The sequence below is a fragment of the Haliaeetus albicilla genome, chromosome 1 (assembly GCF_947461875.1).
Source record: "Haliaeetus albicilla chromosome 1, bHalAlb1.1, whole genome shotgun sequence".
NCBI lineage: Eukaryota > Metazoa > Chordata > Aves > Accipitriformes > Accipitridae > Haliaeetus > Haliaeetus albicilla.
The window spans coordinates 9,548,793-9,568,899 of NC_091483.1; the positions used below are offsets into that span (position 1 = coordinate 9,548,793).

Below are 20,107 nucleotides of genomic sequence, written 5' to 3' on the forward strand. Positions count from 1 at the left end.
AGCGATCTGCCCTGCCTGGGCCAACTCCCCCCAGTTTATATACTGGACATGACATCATGTGGTATGCAAGATTCCTTTGGCCAATTTCGGTCAGCTGTCCTGGCTGTGTCCCCTCCCAACTTCTTGTGCCCCTCCAGCCTTCTTGCTGGCTGGGCATGAGAAGCTGAAAAATCCTTGACTTAGTATAAACGCTACTTAGCAACAACTGAAAATATCAGTGTGTTACCGACATTCTTCTGGTACTGAACCCAAAACGTAACACTATACCAGCCACTAGAAAGAAAATTAACTCTATCCCAGCCAAAACCAGGGCAGAAGAGCATCTGGGAAAGCTTGAAGTTGCAGATCCCAGGAGGTTTTAAGTAAGGGTTCAGTAAATAAAGGAAGCAGCAATGCACCAAACACAAACTCTGAAACAAGAAACTAGAAAGCAATGAGCAGTTCTCTCCTGCGGTCTTGGGTCAGGCAGGAACATAAGGAAAACATAAGGATTGCGTTGTGTCCAATAGCATATTGGCAGAAAACAGACAAATTGAGACATGTTTAGTGTTTTTACCTTGTTTACATCTGCAACAGTGTCGGTGTGAGTAGCAAATGGCAAAAGATGCTTGTGCTAGCAACAGTGATACTGTTTGGAGGATAGTAGGGGTGTAGAGTAACCAGGGCGGTTGTATCTCATGTCAGACCAAAAGTTCCTCATGGCAAGAACCATCTTTTTTGAATACATTTACAGAGCCTTGCCTGAAGCCCTAAATATTTAAAGAATAATTGCCGCCACCCCAAAAGTAACCAGGAGGTTGATAGGACAAATGCTATCTGCAGCCACTAGACACGCTTTTCGTATAGTAGCGTAATCTGGTTCAGTTTTGGTTCAAGAGAAAATCACTTTAGCTCGTAAGGAAGTGTTAGTAGAAGTGTATCTGCCTTTACTGCAGAGGCAGTCTGTAAGATACTCTCTACCTTCCTGTCTGATAAGAGAACTGAGAGAAGGCATCTTGCTTTATATGGCTCAGTAAAGAGGTAAATTAAAAAAGAAAAGATTACTTGGAAGAAATTAATGTTGTTTCCTTCGCAGACATGCAAACTGAATTCCTTTCTTTTTCTTTTCACGCCCTGAAATTTTGCGCTAAGTATATTTTAAGGGCTCTTGGTTATTATTTCTATCGAGGTCATATTTGAATAGTGTCTTGATGAAAATGTAAACACAGTTAGGTTTTCTGTAAGAAAATGTTTGGGTTTACTTTTTCTTTTATTGGTAAATGAAACTATACCAGTAACAATTTCACTGCTGATTTCAGTCAAAACAGTACAGACAATATTTTACTTGGCAGCAACCTCAGAAAAGACTATCACAGCTTGGCTGAGTTAAGGCTTTATGGACTTACACAGGGGACTCCTCTGATACTGTGATACCACCTCGCTCCCTCTGTAATGGACTCCTTTTCTGAACCGACCTCGATGATTAAGCTTTCTTTGACCTTTGCAGTGTCCGTGGGCTGGCAGTCATACCTGTGTCCTTTTAAGCCCATATACCTTTTTTCTGTGGTTTTGCCCAGATGCGTTCTGAATCTGTTTACTTTTTTGGCATTCCCAACTTGCTCTGTCAAGGGCGTCTTTCTGGCTGTTTTAAAGCTTTCAACCAATCATTTCAGTGAATATTGCTATATTCCCTTAATGGGAGAAAGAGCAAGTAATCTTTCCTCGGGCTTCTCCTCCACGTCTTAAGTGGCTTTGTAGTGCTCTCTCATGTTCTCCCAGGCTCTTGGTAGTTCAGGAGTAAGCTGAAAGCAGCAAAACAAGAACAGTCTTGAGGAAAGTGCTCTTTGCCTGCAGTAGCATATTAAAAGCGTCCTTGTAGGAAACAAGTATGCAAGCCCTACCCAGTTGCAGTGCACTGTTGGTTTTAAACTGTCATAGACTCTTTTGGAGTCCCAGAGAGAGGTGTCCTTTGAGCTCATAGAACTTGGGTGAAAAAAATATTGCTACTTGGTGAGCTGCCTGGGTTCGCTGCAGATAGGTTGTGGTGAGTTGGGTCCATCATCATGTAAATGACCAGGCTGAGTTTCTGTGTTCAGATGGTGTGGGCCAAATGCTTGATGCATGCGATATTGTTTAGCTCCTGTCCTGACCCAGTAAGTGCAGCTCTGGTCTGCGAACGGGGAGGGAGGTTTTAAGGAGAGACCTCTGTTTTGTCATTTTTAATGGATTGACAGCAATGTCCTGTAGCACAACGTGCTAGTTGTGGGATTTGCAAATTCTGGAGTAAGGTAGATAAAGCTTCCGATTTTTGTACTGATATCTACCTTCAGTTTAACACACTGCGGCTGCCTTCCAAACTAGAAATCCTGCCACCACAAACCTGTTATTGAAAGACACGAATTTCAAAGGCAATCTCAGAAGACGGTTCAAGGCTGCTGTTAACGTTTGCAGTAGTGTTAGAGCATTGAGAGGCCAGCATAACGTGAGTCCCGTTGGTTGTATGTGGTTACAGGAGGTCTCTCTTTTAACAACTGCTTTCTGAAGTGTAGCCCATAGGGCTGTTCCCACTTTTTTCAGTATTTCAACATCAGTGATTCTGGGCTGTTGTTACAGAATGTTTTGTGCAACTGACGCTATTCAGCGTGGCATACACCATGCCAACGTGGCTTTGAGGTAGTGGCAGATGCTATTTAGCAGAGTACTTCTCTGTAGTTGCCGTTGCACTGCGCAAGCAACTTCTGCACCGGAGAAGTTTGGACGCTGCTGCCTTAATGAAATAACAGTATGGATATGATCTGTAATCCCTGTGTGGGCATATAAGGTCAGCCACAGGAGAGTAAGTTTTTCTAAAACATACCTGGTTAGGTTCAGGGGGATCAGTGAGTGTATATGTGGATCTGCTAACGGTGCTTCAGCTAGCCGTAATTCTGCAAACTTTTATTGCTGACGTTCCTTCATCCAGATTCAAAACTGGGTTTGCCTGGTAAATGTCCTTATGGTGATGTCTAAAACATTCACATCACCCTATAGAAGAAGAGGTACCTGCTTGAGACAATAACATCAGTTATTCTGATACATTGGTAAATATTCAGTTTAAAGCACAAAAAAAACCAAACAGGATATCGGTTCCGATATAGCAAAAATATTTGCTTGTATGCTTTTTAGTGTATGTCCCCACACCACAAATAGGCCTTGTATTTAGCAGAATATACTTAACAGAGCAGAATCCATGTGTTGGAGCAGCTTCAAAACACTGTGTTGCTTCAGCTCTAGGGCTCCAGTCAAAATGTTCAGTAAAAAGAAGTAGTTGCCTGCAAACAGAAGCAGGAGGTGTTGCAAGTGTCTCGCCTAACTTGGTCTTGCAGCAGAGTTTTTAATAACTACAGAGGCAATGGGGAGCTACAGCCGGAGCCTGCTGAAATCACTCCGGGAGCAATTCACGTGCCTAAAGGTTGGCGTTGGGCATCTAGTTCTGTTTGGATGCCTTTAGGCTGTGCAGTGGGGCTCTGAACACCTACGTTTAGGTACCTGAATGATTTTCTAGGAAACATTACCTTGACCTCAGTGTGCTCTGGTTTATGCTCTTCTCCTGTAATGAGAAGCAGTGCATAAAACACAGAAAGGTGTAAAGTACTTCATTAAGGAGGGTTTTTTCCGCAGTTGGCATTTTACGCTTCCTTCCCTTCAGATTTCCACGGCTTCAGTGTATTTTGTGCAGGGCCTGCTGCTTTCAATAGCAAGCTGAACGTCAGCAGCTGCGCATGCTTGCAGATTTCACACGGGCAGTGTAGGGGCCCAAAAACCCGTCCCATGTTATACCCTCCCTTACTCCCACCCCAAGTTTGCTGCAGTTCCAGTTGCAGTCACATTATGCAAAGTCGAAGCAGATTTTAACACTTCCTCTACCTTTGCAACTGCATCACACAAGCAAATTGCCTTCTCAGTCGTGCAGCAGGAAAATGAGCATCACTCCATTTAATGACACCTAATTAGGTCTAGAGACGCCAAATGACTCGTGTTGCCCTGTTCAGACAGAGATGTGTGAGTAATGAATTATCCATTGTCTCAGGCTCACTACTGCTAACTAGGGCTGGGAGAAGAATATTCTGCAAGTAATTTACTTGACAAATTTAATCTCTTGTTCTGTTCATAGTAAATCTTTGCGAGTATCCCAGGTTTCCTGCACCTGTTTACATTTTTGAAATTACTCAATGAACTTTTCTTTCTTTATCCTTCCTTCATCTGTGGCTGATTTTATGCAAATTTCCAGGCAATTTCACTACTCAATATACTGGAAATTCAAGCTCTGTTGCTTAGTTTAGGTTAGTCAGGTAAGATCTACTGTAGGTGGTTTGTTTCCCTCTTGCAGGTCTGTCAGTCCTTGTCGAGGCTGAAGCTGCAGCATAATTACAGTAGGAAGAAAAACCTCCCCTGTGCAGACAGTTTTACCAACATACCCTTGCATATGCCAGAAAAGCTTATTCAGGGCAGGGAACTGAATTAAATTACACTGATGTAACGTGCCTGAGACCAGCATAGCAGCCCTGCAAGGGCTATCAGAGGCATTACTACGCTCCTAACGATAGCATTGCTCACTGCTGTAGTTGTGCTGTTGGGCCTTTCAGCATGAGGATGTTTATGAACATGTTGAGCTTAGCATATATGTGAGCTTATTGTTTGCCTAACGCATTACTGACTGGGGACCCTAATCAGGAGTGAAGACTGTAATTCCATCAGAGCCTGGGCAGCTGCTGAAAGTTTGGAGTTTTAGCAGCATTTGTGGGTTTCCTCAGTTGGTTTTTGAACTTAACGCTTTGATCCTAATCCCTAAAGAGCATTGTCAGTGCAGGATGGTCTTTGCTTAATTTTGGAATAGTTTTATTGGCTGTTTTGTATAAGCGTATCCTCTAAACCAAGTATGTACTGAGTACTGATGAACAAGTACTTCTGGGTCAGATCGGGTACCATTTTCTCCTTTTGATACAACAAAATGCCAGCTTCTCTACAGCTGTTTGCAAGTGTCTTGCAGTGAGTTAGAAGAGCACACAGACTTAGTTACCAGTTTTGATTATGCATCGTGGACCTTCTGTCAACTCAGGCTACAGCAGATGAGGACGTTATGTCCCTTCCCATGCTCCTTGGTTGAAGGCAGGGGCAGAAGATGCCAACATGCACCAGCCTCTGGTTGGTGAGGTTCCCAGCACTCCATAGTAAACTGAAGTGAAGGTTAGGAAAAGGTCAAAAGAGCATTAAGCTGTTAGAAACGATAAACTGAGAGTTTTCAGGAGATGCTTTCCGAAGTTTAAAACAATAACGTAGTAATGAATATCTAAATTATTTCTTGGTGAGAGGAGGGGTTAGAGGGTTAAGCATGGTGTATCCTGAATATTGACTTCAATATTTCAAGAAAAGAAAACAATTTCTGAGAGAACATACACCATGCAGTTAAGTGCTGTACTGCACATAGTAACAAGGGGGAACAATTTCATCTCACTTTAAGCAAAGGGAAGAAGCCGAGGGGAGAGAAGGGCCACAAGCAAAGCACGTTACAAAACTTAGAGATGTGAATTGTTGCGGAGGGAACAGCTGTGCTTTTCCCTCTTAGCAGCTATGTTTTGGCTACACGTATTATTTGATGAGCTTTTAAACAGGTATAGAGTTGCACTTGGCATGCAATTGATAACCAGATTGCTCCTTGTCCAGGGACTGATCTCTGCAGGTTTGTAAACAGTAAGGGAAGGTATCGTGGAGGAGTATGGTCTTGTTCATCCTCCAGCAGAATCAACCCCTTGGCCTTGAACTGGTTTTTGTGTGTTTTGAATTTTGGAGGAAAAAGCCTGCCCTCGGCTTGGGGAGGTGAAATGGCCAGCAGGTGGGACTTGTGCTTGTGCTTTCACCTTCTGGTGCATCAGAATCCAGAGCGACTTCATGTTTGAGAAAAATTTAAACGTGCTTCTGTGCATCAGCAATGATAGTTTCCATGATAACTGCATACGCAATTATGCTTAAGCTTTGTTCTCTTAGCAGACATAGAGCAGTGCCCTTCATGGGCTGAAAGAGAAGACTGAGCTCGTCATACGAGCATGCAAGAATTGAGTACCAGTGTTTGAGCTGGTACAGAGATGCCGATCCAACATGTTTGAATTCATAACATCCATATGAATTTGCGGGGAGACAGGCCCAAAGTCATGTTTTGAAGACAAAAATTTGTAGTTTACTGGGTTATTGAGCTGAAAAGATTTTTCTGTGGGATTACAGAAAGCAGATCAAAAGAATCCTTGCTGGGAGGAGCGTCATTCTGCCGTGGTCCTTGTTACTGGAATGCCCAAAAGACTCTCCATTTCCCGTGTCCTGTTTTCATAGTATGTCACAGAAACATCATCTTTGAGTGTTATTGCCATGCTAAAGAACTAAGAGAAGAAAGAAGCCCATCAATCCCACACGAGCCTGTGGCCAAGCTGAGAAACAGGATCTCCACTTAGACTCTCTTACAGCCTATCCCCCCTTCCTTCCATATGGCTAAATAATTTCCTATTCAAAGTCTAAGTCAGCCAGTCTTATTGCTCATTGCAACTACAGAGGCTTATTTTAAAAATGTAATTCAAAGGCAGAATCCTAACTTTTTTCCCCATAGCTTCAGTTGATCTTTTTTCCTGGCCAAGATAAATATTAGCTCTACCAGGAAACACTGACTATACTTTTATATAGAAAAATACTAAATCTGGGCTTAAGGTTGAGAGATGCTATTGTGCGTGTGTGTGCACACATTGCACGGGCACATATATTTGTACAGGTGTATGTGTACCTAAACAGTGTTGCAGGGAACTGCATGAGGTTGTTAGAGAAACTGAAAGATGTTCCTGTGTGTGGCACGATAGTGAGTCATTTCTCAGGGGAACAGAATGAGGGAAAAGAGGAAAACAATTGCAATAAAAAAGCAAAGCAAGGCCTGAGGTGCTAATAAACTCTAGCCTTTCTGAAACGTGGAGCAGATTTAGTAAGCAACATGCAAAAGAGTGCCTGTGTCACCAAAGCGTGCCAGGCACATCAGCATGGGGAGCCATTTGAATATGTTTCAAGACAGAGTATTGAGGAAAAAATACAATGAACAGCAAACCAAATTAAAAACAACAACAGGGTATGTCCTTTAAATGACTCATCCAGCCTCAGCTGATGTTGAAGTACAGTATGTGCAGAGCTGGTAGACTTGCAGTGAGAGGCATATTTTCCTAAAGCACTTTCTTTTCCTAGCCATTGCCTGAAAGCTACAGTCACTGCTTGGAACATCTGTGTTTATTTTGCATGACAAACTTGTTCCTCGGCTTTGACAAAATGCATGCTGATTTGGGACTTGGGGTTTGCAGTTCTTCTGTAGGGTTGTGCTGAAGCACATGCGGCTGGCCATTGCACTGGTATATAATACATATTACATGATTTCATTCATATTTAATGACAAGTGTGCTATATTTTTAATCTTTATAGCTTTAATGTGTGCAAGTGGTTTTAATAATTGGTGCTGCAGGATGGTTACTTCCCAGAATTACCCTGCAAAATTGCTGTGTTTTCAGCCTTCACTTGTGCAGGTTGTAAATTAAAAAACTTGGGTAGTAATAAAATTGGCACCCTCTCCTTGCTCTTTGGAGATGCCAACCTGTAACAACAGTAAAAAGCTACGTGCTGGCAAAAAATTCTTCACTGAAGCTTTGCTCATCTTGTCCGCACGCCCTGTGTGAAAGGAGGAGACCAGGAGAGTCCAGCAGCCGGGCTGGTGCAGGCTGGCTGGAGGCAGCAGCGTTGCTGCACGGGCCCTGCAAGGCTTGGTGTGATGCTAACAATTTCCTGCGGACGGAGTGGTCTCTGCCATGTGGTTGTGCCCCCGTAGCCATTTTATACCCCCGGCATGTGCTTCATGTGTCTGATTATGAGGAGGAGGAGAACTCTGAAATGAAGCAGGGATAGTGGTAAGGAGCAAAGGGCTTTGGGGGCTCTTTGAACCCCTGAAATCCTCTGGGACATTCCTCTATCTGCTTCCCGCTTGGAGCACAGACACTTCTGCTGGAATAGTGAGAAACAAGGCTGATGTTATCCAAATGCCTCTGTTAGTACCTTGAGACTGCATGTCTGTGTTTTGGGCCTCTGAAATTGTTCTGGAAATGGCCACTCAAGTTGGCTGGTGCAGAGGTCACAGCCTCAGCGTTTCGTTTGGAGTCTGTGCTCTCCAAGGGTAGGTCTGGAAATGCGCGCGTCTCATCCCGTTCTGCTGGCTGACTTCTTTGAGGTCTGGGCTTGGGATACTGCTCACACAGCACAAGACAAATATTTTAAGCAAGCCTGGGTCAGACAGTATGTTTTTATTGACCACAAAAAAAAAAAAAAAAAAGAAAACAACTAAAACTGGGTGAAAGCATTCTGAAGGCTTTCTGTTTTGGCTGGTTTTGTCTTGTTTGTCGTTTCCTAATTCTCTCGTTTCTGGGCACATCCCCAGCAGGGTAACGGCATTCACTTGGCCTCATCTTCCCCCACATGCATTCAGTTGGTGAAGGTCGTGTCCCTCCCCTCCCGCGCTGCGGTCGCTCCCCAGTTGCCGCTCCAGATAGCTGCGAGCCTGTGCTCTGGGTCAGCCTCTTATAGGGCAGCTTTGTGAGCTCATGTCTTACGTACTACTTGTGAAGACCTGTGGGAGAAAGACCAAGCATCGCTTTTAGTCTATATCCTGGTTATTTCGGATATTTTTAAGTGACAACGCTAATCGAGAGCGACCTAATAAAAAACAAGTATGCCTGTCAAAATTGACTCTTTTTGGACTATGGTTTCCATGCCACAGAGTAAATCTGCTTTTAGCTCTTGGTCATCACACAATCGATTCAAAGGCAGGAATTAAAAAAAAAAAAAAAAAAAAAAAAAAAAAAGACAAAGTGGCAGCTCCTCAGTTTAATGAGGAAAACCTAAAGGTTAACTAAAACAGCCCTTTTGCTCGCTGGAGGATGCAGCGCCTATAATGCATCTGCAACAAAAGGCAAATCGGTTTTCTGCCATTAAGAGCGTATATAGAGGTTTGGTGTTTGCAGGCAACACATTGGAAAATGCTTGCTGGGTTTCACGTATAGCTGGGTTATGAAGGTCACCGACTGCTTTAGCGGTCAGGCTCTATTAAAATGTGTAATAAACGGGGAGAATACACCGTCAGTATTAAAGTTTGCCTGCCAGCATTAAGATTTGCCCTTTTAAGACTCCATAGCTTCCTCTGCTCCAAGTGCGGTAATTCACAGGAAGAGAAACAGGCTGGTGCTTCAGAGGTACGTGGCCTACGTAATCAAATTGGGAAGATCTGTTTAGCCTTCCTAGAAAATCTCTTGGCCTATGTAATAATAATTACGTAATTAATTTAATAATAATTAAAGGAACAATTCTGTATTTGATCAGGTAAAAATGATGAAATAAAATAGCCGCGCTGGTGTGCCCATTGAGAGTCATGTACCGGGGGTGGGAGATGTCTCAAGTGCTTAAAAATAAGGTGAATGGCCACAGTCCTTGGAAAGCTCTTCCTGCTGCTGGAGCCCCACAGGCATGTTCGCAGCAGGCCCGGACAGACGGCAGACGGCATTCACGGGGATCCTGCCCTCGCGAGAGGAGCGAGCCAGCTGCCTTCCTCTGCTGTCTAGCCGTGGGACCGAAGCCCTTCCCTTGGCCAGGTCAAACCAGCGGTGTAAAGGCGCAGACGTGTTACTGCGTGGTGGTGTTTCTTACTACCAGTTTAATCTGGACTCCAAATACAAGCCTTGCATAGCCTGCCGCGTGCTTTCTCGTTCCGAGGCCTGTTGGGTGGCGCGGCTCAGTCTCTGACAAATGGCTCAGACTTGCCATGTGGCCCGGAACTCTGTGGGTTCAAGTTCTGCTACGAAATCCCAGGGCAGCAACTCGAGCCCATCGCCATGCCATCTCCAAAGGCTGCCACCTTGAAAAGTTTCCTTGCAGATGTGTGGTGTTTATATACAAAGGCCTCACGCACAGAAAGTCTTCAGCATCCAGAGGAACACTTTAAGGACGATAAACAAACAGTGGCTATCCCTGGAGACAGCAGCAGTAAAATGGCCTAAGGTAACAATAGCTCCTTTGATTCTGCATGTTGCCTTCAGCCTCCCGCTGCCGGCAATATTCCACTGTCTCTGAAACTCTGTTTACCCTTGGGCAATATTTAGCTGCTACAGTCCTTTGAGCCCAGTCAATATATGTAAAATATGCTGTTCAGGGTACCTACAGGAGTTTATTGGAATAGCTGATTACCAACCTTCAGTAAAGCTTTGAGTCTTGGGGTTTGGTGTCAAGGGCAAGGCAGCATTTCCACCAGTCATACAGATGCAGACTGCAGCACTGAGCGGAAGTCCTCGGGTGAGGACAAGCTGAAATGACCTCTGCCACAGACAGTTGGCTTGGCAAAATGACACAGTTCAAGGTGGCAGTTTCCAACCCCGGGTCCACGGCCCGAATTCACTTGCTTTACCATCGCTAAAGACTTCCATCAGTGGGGCTGCTCGCATTAGAGGTCTCACCCAAGCAGAAGCGCTCTAAGATGAGACGTAGGTAGTTCCACTGCCTCATCTTGCAGGCATCTCCCTGCCTCTGCTCCGCAGAGAGCCCAAGTGAGCAGCAGCAGCAGAGTTTGAGATACTCGTTTGTTGCGGTCTTGGAATAGTCTGGATTGAATGGGAGGAGAGCAAGTGTGTTTTCTACCTATTTTGAAGATTTGATTGGGCTTTGTTGTGGAAGGAAAACGAAACCACGTGCTACTAGGTTTTCTGTGACTGATGCTTTGTTTCACCCTTTCTTTTAAAAGGAATGTTTTCACATCCAGAGGCTGAGGTTTTCAGTTTAGCGCTCTCTCTCTCTCTCGGTTAGATGGTTAGAAAATAGTGGACTGCAAAAGCAATCCCAACAAAATCCTTCTTTGTCGGCAAGATTCCACCAACATTTCGTTAAAATTGGATTTCTTGTAACCAAAGTTATACCAACCATTTCTTGTTTAAAACACCACCACAAAAAAACAAACAAACAAAAAAACCACCACAAACTTGAATTACGAGGACCAGGTTTCTTTTTAACGTTGTTTTGGCCTGGGATGAAACTATGTCATTGTCAGTTTTTAAGCCGTATATTCAAACAACTAGATATTAACGCTTGTACCAAGACCTAAAGAGACAATTCAGAACAAATAAATTCCATGATGATTTCAACTTTTTTCCTTCACCCAGAAGTACTGAAGACAGATGAGGTTCTTAACAAAAATATGTAACTCTAACTCCCCAGGTAATACTTCATGCAAATAATTTTCAGTCATATTAATTCTCATGAGCTTTTGGATGCCAACATTTGCCTTTCATCACTTGCTATGTGTGTGGTGATTATCAATGTAAATGCCTATGCTACTACGGCTCTTTGCTGATTGGTTAAACATAAGGTTTAGAAACAAGAAGAATGCCTTGTTTGAAGTAAATCCTGACATCGGAAGGAGAGGAAAGAAACTGCTTTAAGAACAAAGCCTGATGGGTGCCTGTAGCCTCTTACTTATCCCAGGCAACAGTATTTTAACTAGATACAGGTGTCACAGCTTTAGTAAGACCTGGATTCCTGCTGAGGGAAAGAGGAAAAAATAATAATGAATTTGCTATTATAAAGTCTCTTAATTTTTAATTGCTGTAAAGTAACTGACTTTGCAGGTGGCTGTGCGGTAGTATCTAAAGGGTACCTGTCCACGACCTTTCTCTGTTAAGCCCGCTTACGGATGCAACTAAAATAAACACTTTGAAATAAAATAAAATCTTTATTATTTGTTTTAACTTGGGTATCAGTAGGGCTTGAGCATATGTTGAAGTGTTTTGTAGAATGTGAATGTTCATTAATTGCTTGAAAGCCAGCCACCGGTCATAACATGTCCTGTTATTTATTAGTTGTATTTGCATAGTGCCTGGAGGCCCACTGAGAGCAGGCACTCTGCAAATACACAGCGGTGGATGGGCTCGCTTTTCACGGGCTTCCATTCTGAGAAATATGGCGTAAGGGATGGAGAGGCGGTGGCAAAAGGAGGGACGCCACTGGAACTGTGAAAAGAGAATTTTCATGCTGCCCACAATGGCTCAAAATTTATTGTTCTAGTTAGTACAAAAAGTTAAAGTACAGTTTTATTTCTCGTAGAATGGAAAATTATTGATGATTAAATGTTTGAGCATTTTACTGTGGCTTGATTCAACCCTGCACATTTATTTTGCAGGGCTATTACAGTGCCTCGTGGACCAGCTATCTTCTCTGCGTTGGGTGCTGCAGTACAGCTGTATCTCCACTGACCCAGCACAGCCATGACATGACCACCCAGGTGTATGAATGTGAGGCAGAATAGGAGATGAAGACCGTAAGGTAAGAGATATTTAAATCTTACTTACCAGGGAACTTTGTGTCAGATGAAAGGTTAATTATTAAAAAACACGTTAACCCTGAATAAAGCACTGCAAACACATGCAAATGTGGTGTTCCAAATGACATTCTGTGAAATCCACATTTTTCCGATGGCTGGAACATGCGATTCTATTTCGAGTGGCATTCGACTGAGGAAAGTAAGGTAAGAGAGAGGGCGATGAGAAAAAGAAAATAAATAAAGTGGCTTTTTTTCTGACCCACCGTGTGCTTTTGATGTTCTGTTTCCTTGCGGATACTCTAATTTTCATTTTACTTTGTGTCTGTTGCCAGTTATGCAGAGCACTAATTCATTGTGGATACTTGTCTTAATGTGTATAATTTTTGAATGAAGGTGTCCAATTTGTTTTCTGTTAATGTATTTGTGGGCAAAAGGTTTCATTCAGATACGTGGTCAAGACAACTTTATAAAGGCCTTCAGCAGGGTTTAATCTGCATGCTTTCTCTGGAACACGTTCCCAGGGTGCTCAGATGAGTAGGGTGTGCCCGTGCTAATATGCAGTGCTCGGAGCCCCACTGTGCCACACACTGCACTCAGACTGAGAACTGCTTGCACTCAGTGCTTTGAGGGAGTTTTCCTCACTAATTAGTCATCCTATCTGCAACAAATAAGATTATCCCTGTTTTTAATTGAAGTTTAAAATCCTAATACGGTTGTGCTTGAGGAGAGAGAGCGGGTTCAATAGTCCTTGTTTCCAGTGTTCAAGTGTTCACTTTACAAACAATCTGTTCCATGTTTGCAAAATAAGTGTATTAATCCTGATAAAGAGCCCCGCTACTGTGGTTTGCCTCGCTCCCCTGAGACGAGCGGCAATGACGGTTTTAACCAGTACAAAGTGCTTCTCGAACTGGGAGTATTTGCTTTTGCATTCCTGTCACTGTTGAAATTTGGAGAGGAATTGGTTATGGGCATGCTTGTATGTGTGGGGAGAAGGGGATGAGAGAAAGGGAGGACAACTGCAGGAAAACATATGCCAGGAACCAGCGGATAAATGGAGCCCGGTGGCTTTTCAGAGGGACCAGGAAGGCATCGAGCTCTACAGCTCCCAACTTCTTCCCTTTCAATAAGGCTACCCTCTCCTGCGAGTAATGAAGGGAACATCCTTGTGATGGAGGAGGAACTTTGAGCCCGCACGCTGATCCACCATTACAGTTTCCGAAAATTTTGTGTGGGTAGGGTGTCTAGAAAATGAAATCTTTTTAAATGTGTCTTTGGAAAGACCTGTTGCTGTTACAGAGGTGCGAATCCTTAAATGGCCTCCTGAGTGACACAGGGTTATTGTACAGGTAAGGACTTCAACTAAACTCGATGCTAGGCAAAGGGCAGGCATAGGGCAGATGTAAAACCTGACCACAGGCCATTAAAAGGCATTAGTAGAAGACGGGGCTACGTGCTCCTACACAACAGCAGTGCTTGTTACTGAGATTTCGGAGCTGTGCTGTGCAGAGCGCAGGAAAGTCACTGCTGTTGGCAGGGCATGCCTGTCCCCGGGCATGCCGGCCAGGCCGCGACGCCGGCAGCCACGCTCAGCGGGACATGCAGGCTGTCAGCATGCTGCTGGATCGTTGCTCTCCAAAGGAAAAGCAGGGCCGGTGCCACAAGCAGGACAGGCTCCACATGAGTCTGGTTCCTGGTCTCAGCTGCTCCCCCTCTGCTGACGAGGCAAGAGCTGTGCCTGTAAATGGTATTTTCTCTGAAGGAGAAGCTGCCCAGCAGGTGAAGAGCCAAGAGGTGCAGGTATCACCCAGTGTGCAAAAATGCTGCCCCTCTTAGAGAGCCTGGGAAGGGGTTGACTCTGCAGCTCTGGCTGCCTTGCTGGGAACTCTGGGAGCAGCATTGGGTGTCAGTGCACGGTCACTGCAGGGTGCCTACCTGTACCTTGGCTCTGCTGCTGCTGCCAGGAGGTGGGTGCTCTGAAAGCGATGGGGCAGGAGCTGGGAACAGACAAATACAGAGCCTTGGAGAAACTGTAGCTTGTGGCCCGCTGTTCTTGAACAGCAAGCCCGGTTTGAAACAGTTGGATGTGAAACGGGGAGTCAGGCAATAAAGGGGATTCGGCTGTCCCCTCGGAGCAGTGAGCGGTCTGGGGTGGAGGGTGGGCTGGTAGGATGCTGGCTGTGTTTGGAGCATTTTGGTAAAGCGATCTCTTAATAAAAAAACCGTAATGGGGCCAAACGCATGGAGTCCTTCCATGTTTTTAGCCTGGCATGTGCTACATAAAACATAGGTATCGTTTCTCATTTACTCTTTCCAAAAGCATAAAGCCTAATGAGAAAGGTATAATTGTGTGAGGTGCCAGTCCCTCATAAAGGGGGGTTGTATCAACTCACCACCAAAATCAGGTGTGAGGTGAATCTCACATCAAATATTAGGGCACCACAAGGCATCATCCTTGGAACGTTTCTCTTCTGATAGAATGCAAATTAGTTAATAGTTTCCAGTGAACAAAAATGTAATAAAGCCTTACTTTAGCAGAAAGGAAGCCACTAGCAATGCCACCACCTCTTCGACAGCAATTTTCTAATCACCACTGCTTTATCAAGAAATGTTAAGTTGTATTTTTTTATTGATATTTAAGAATAAATTCTTACAACATCATATCTATAAAAGGTTCATCACAGACCAAATACCACTCTAACCTTTTAAGCTTCTACAGTAAAAACTGTCGTCTTTATTTATATAAGTTTGGGAAAGATACAAATGTAATCATAACCCCCAAGGCAAAATTTTATGGCAGTTTTCAGAACTCCTCTCTATAAAAACTACTCAAACCTACAAACATAAAAGCTTCCAATAAAATTTGCTTTAGATCCTAGTCATAAAACATGAATTTCTTTCCCTGGTCTTGGAGCTACAGGTGTCCAATTGCCAGAGCTGTTTGCCACAAGCCCGGGCCAGCAGTGTTGGCTTCCTCCATCAGCTGGTGGCTCTCTGGGGCAGCACTGGGCCGCGGTGGGTTTTCTCGCTCTTGGTGAATCCTCACTGTCAGCACCCAACCGGCAGCAGGTCTCGTGTCAGTACGGTGGTTCGGTGTGCCAAAGAGCAGGCGGAGGAAGGAAAAACTGTTGCGCCGTCAGTTAGGGGGTTAGCCTTTTAAGGCACAAATAAGTTGAGGAATCCTTACAGATGCTGACAATCTCCCCTGGCCTAGGGCAGAAATACTAGACTACTATTTTCTTAAGGAGCAGGAGTGCCCTTGCATCTGATGTATGTATCTTAGGATGTCTGTCATGCCAGTGTTTGTGTATAGGGCACTTCTCCTAATGTTTTTTTTTCTTGCTTAAAGTCTTTTCTTTTGGAAGAGGGAGAGAAGCATTTCAGGAGAGATGTGATGTTTCTTTCTTTGCTGTATGGGGAAGCTAGCAATATCAGGACCCCGGTTACTTCCACAAAGACGTTTAGCCTGTGCTTCAAATCAGGTGTCCTGGGCTCCGTGTATTTCCCAGCAATCAGTAGGTAGGTACTACACCCCAGAGCTTTAAAATAGCTCATCCGAACACACTTCCGTAAACACTTCAGGAATGCAGCAGTGACTTGCCATGTACGGCTGCTAGTGAGTGCACAGGACACTGAGTTAAACCATGGCCGGAGCAACTATCTGCCTTTCCCCAAAGTTTTGTCCCGCCTTTCTCACCCAACATTTTTGGTCTGATAATGAAAAAAATCTTGGGTATGAAAAGAGTCATGCCATAAAAATTGTTTCTGGGTGAAGTAGAGTGTTTTAGACATGCAGCAATCTAGAACATGTGATTTTTCTCTCTGTTTACTTTGCTATTTAAAACATGAGTGATTCACACTCCCTTGAAAGAGCGGTGGCACTTCCGCTTTTACTTTAGTGAAATACGAATGCGTGCGTTAGATGTTACTTTAATTAAAGAGGCCTTACTGTATAAGTTTCTTAGTTGCATGTTAAGTGTTAGCAGCAGGTAGAAGATTCTTTATTTACGTTTCAGTTGAGAAAATAAATATATACACACATGCAGTGAAGTTGTGCTGGGTTGGAGGGAGGGAGGCTGGCTGTGTTCTTGAAATGAAGTGCAGGAATAAATCTCTGCAGATTTGGGCTTTAGCGGATTCCTGGCAACTAAAGGCTCACGCTTTATCAGCCTCGATTAATTTGCTTTTACCATCCAGGATGGATTTAACCCTGATAACTCAGTCCGGATGGTATCTGATGAAAGACCTTAGCCTTTTTGTTCTGACTGCAATTAGAAGAAAAGTGTGCATAGGAACAAAGCCTGCTGCTCATAAAATGAAAGCAGAGGCAATTCACAGATTATGTATTTTGCAAAATAAAAGAAAAGAGGCACACGCCTCAAAAGCATTCCTGAAAGTTCATTGTAAGAAAGAACAACTTAGTTTAAAACTGTGCCTTTATGGAAGTATTTTTTCTAACGCAATAGTACTAGACCGTTGTTTCCTAAAGCTGATTCCTCCAGCGACTGCAGGAGGCTGGAAGTCGCCCACAATGCCTTCGGCCAGTGACCTGCGTCTCATTCCCAAGTGCCCGCCGTGCGCTCTGGCTACTCGGTAGCTGTGAAAAATCAAGCAGTTGATGCTCTCAGTTAATGGTCTTTGTGAAGATGGCGGAGGAATGCTGGTGTTACCTGGTCTGCTTAGTGCATTGAGTCCACAGCCCACATCTGTTGAAAAGCTTCCCTGTGCACGGGTACTTTCTTGAGGGCCTTTTCCCCTTAATTTAATATTGTCTTCTGCTGAAACACCATTATGGGAGCTGAGCATCGTGCCCGCGGTGGTTTTTTTCTCAGCGTGCTGTTGGATCTGTCCTGGGCAAGGGCAGGGTGCAGCCAGGGAAATAGAGTAGACCAGTAGTTGCAAAATACATGTATAATACAAGATACAATTTGTGACAGGTTTTTCCTGTTTATCTTAAAATAGGCTTTAATTACAATCCTGCCTTCCCATTTGTGTCTTATGTAAGAAAATGGCTCTCAGAGTATTAACAAGCCAGCTGTTAGTACTTCTTTAATATTTCCCTGTCTTCTGCTCCATTAGAGAGGGCTGCACACTTAGTATCTACTAGGTTTGTTAATTATTAGTTAACTCTGCTTTATGTGTATTGTCTAAGAAGACAACTTCTCCCAAGTGCTCATCATTAGTTATTATTTATTTGTAGGGCTGCTGTGTCTTTTCTGTGTCCCAGTTAAAAAGCTACGTTTAAGAGCAAACTTTGGGTGTGTTTATGAAAAATATCCAGTGAAACCTGTTTCTTCAAAAATGTTTGAAGGAGTGAGGTGCCCAAACGCCATGGAAAGGAGGTCACTATTGAGACAGTCTTATCTGTTGCATTGCTCCTCTTTGGGGCCACGCTGGCATGTTTGTGAGACTGGAAATGTCAGAAGGACATTGTCAGCACGGCTACGCAGTCGGTCAGGTTCCTGATTTCAAGTGGGTGCTTTTTCTTGGCTAGAGGGCTGACAAAACAATAATTTCCCTGGCTACACAGGCAAAACTGTATGCCAGGCAACAGATCTTTCTTGCCTGCCTTCTTCTTGACAGCACTGAGGGAGCCTGAAGTACAGGAATACCCCCAGAGTCCTAAATGGCCTTCAACAGACATGTCCTAATGAAGCCAAGTTAAAAATCTGTAGTAAATTAATGAGAATGTTCCTTTTAGTGGCAATCATCCGTACACTCCCTCTTATGGTACCTTTTAATTATTGTTACTAATGATAGAGTTTTTGGGTCACTGCTTTCAGAAAGAAGCAAACCAGAAAACTTCTTTCTTCTAGAAACAAGCATTCTTCGGCTTCTGCGGTATACAGGCTCCAAAGGTGACATGAAAGATAAAAATGGTGTAATTGGCAGGTGTGGTTCGGGGAGCGTGGTGCCGCTGTTGACTTTCTGAATTTTGTTGATAAATGAAGCAGTTCGTTCTCTGTGCTTTTGTATCCATTACCTTTCACCAGCTCTAAATGCACTTCATTTTCTTTCAGTTTTGGCACAGGATCAGAGGGTGGCTCTCAGCCTCTGATCTAAATAAAATAGTAATGATTTTAGGCGGTGTTGTTTGCATTATTCGTTGCTCTTGGCAAAACAAATGTTGATCTTATAACATAGCTATTAATATTTTGATAGAGTAATGAAGCCACCTGGATTTCGAGCAGAGACAGGCTTCTTGATGAGGTGATCTGTTAGCTTACAGACCCATATGAGTAAAAACCAGCAATGGCAAACAAATCACCACAGTGTTCCCAGACTCGAAGGTGGAAGTGTAATACGATTGTTGTCATCCTCTGCTTTCTGTTCAGCTGCTGCTCACAACAGAGCATAGCAAATTCTCAACCTCACATGCTCCTTGGCAGAAACAGGGCTTAATTCTTTTAGTCTTCTCCTGTGAAAATAAGCATCTTTCTAACAGAGTGTACGGTGGTAAAGTCCTTTAAGCATTAATCCTTACAAGGTTAGAAAAAGGAAGGAAGAAGCTTTTCCCAGTCTCTTCTGTACTTGTAGTGAGTGGCGGTTTCCGCGTGAGACTTCTCAAGCTATTGATTGCCCAAACTATCCGTATCTCTGGCTTACATGGTGCTGTCAGGCACCTATTGTGAAGGCTTGACAGCATCATCAATATTAGTATTAGAGCTACTTTTCCAGCTTATGAGGACAGGACATGTGTGATTGATACGGAGGCATGTGAAATATTGTGCAAGGTCGCTGTGATTTTTTTTTTTTTTTTTTCTCCTGGGCTTTCACAAAAGCCCTGTTTTGCTCCCCTGTCTCCTCAACACAGAGAAATGAATTCATTAGTGCTGCTGCTAAGTCAGGTGGCAAGATGAGTAAGCAACATACCATGCTGGCTCTGCCCACCTGACAGCTAGGTCTCAGTCCAAACGGTTCTTTCAGACAGCGCTTGCACAGGCACTGAGGCTGCTGCTTGAGCTTTTGCCCTCTGGAGACCACCAGTGGGCAAAATGTCCTCCCACGGATCCACAGATCCATGGCACGTCAGCCCTGGAGGGAGAAAGGAAGGGAGAAGCGTACTGGTAAGCCTGTATGTCTGATGGAGCTGGCTCCATGGGCGGACGTACTTACAGATGCAACACCTCAAATGCAGATTTGCAGTGGTTAGTGCCAGATCAAGACAGAGGTGCAGATCACCTGTTTAAAGGCACATCTTTGTGGGTAGACACACAGCATCCACATGTTCTGTGAAGCAGAGTAGTATGACAAATCACAGCACACACGCACAGGGTACTGCAAAAATTGGATTGCGTTTTGACTGTTCTCTGGTTTCCAGTTTCATTTTCCTTTGCTGCTGTTTCTTCTGGCTGTGAAGCAGAGAACGGTTCTTCCCCCACAGGTCTCTAGATCAAGGCCTGGAATGCACTTGCCACTGGATGAGCTCGTGCAGCTCATGCAGATACTCGTACCACCCTAAAAGCTTTGCTAGAGCCTGAGAAAATCAGTTGTATCGCTGCAGCGGTGCCGCTCTTGCCGCTCTCAGTGCTGTGGGCTGGGTGAGGGCCTACAGACAGTCCGGCCCCCGTAAGCAGCAGTGTGTGATTGTGTTGCAGCAGCAATGGGGTTAGCAACCATATTGCGACTCCCAGAGTCTCTACGGCTTCCTCATTGCTCCAGCAGGGAAATAATCTGCACCAGACTTGTTTTCTGGCACCAACTGCCTTCCCTCTGTGCCAGCTC

General features: G+C 44.1%; 1 long non-coding RNA gene across 1 annotated transcript in view; it reads left to right on the forward strand.

Moving 5' to 3' along the window:
* Positions 1-20,107, forward strand: part of LOC138684699 (uncharacterized) — a 337,043-nt gene that overhangs the window by 230,207 nt on the left and 86,729 nt on the right. Inside the window, exon 8 of the long non-coding RNA XR_011323946.1 lies at positions 12,245-12,387. This is a non-coding gene — a long non-coding RNA (uncharacterized lncRNA). The remainder of the gene's footprint in view (positions 1-12,244; positions 12,388-20,107) is intronic.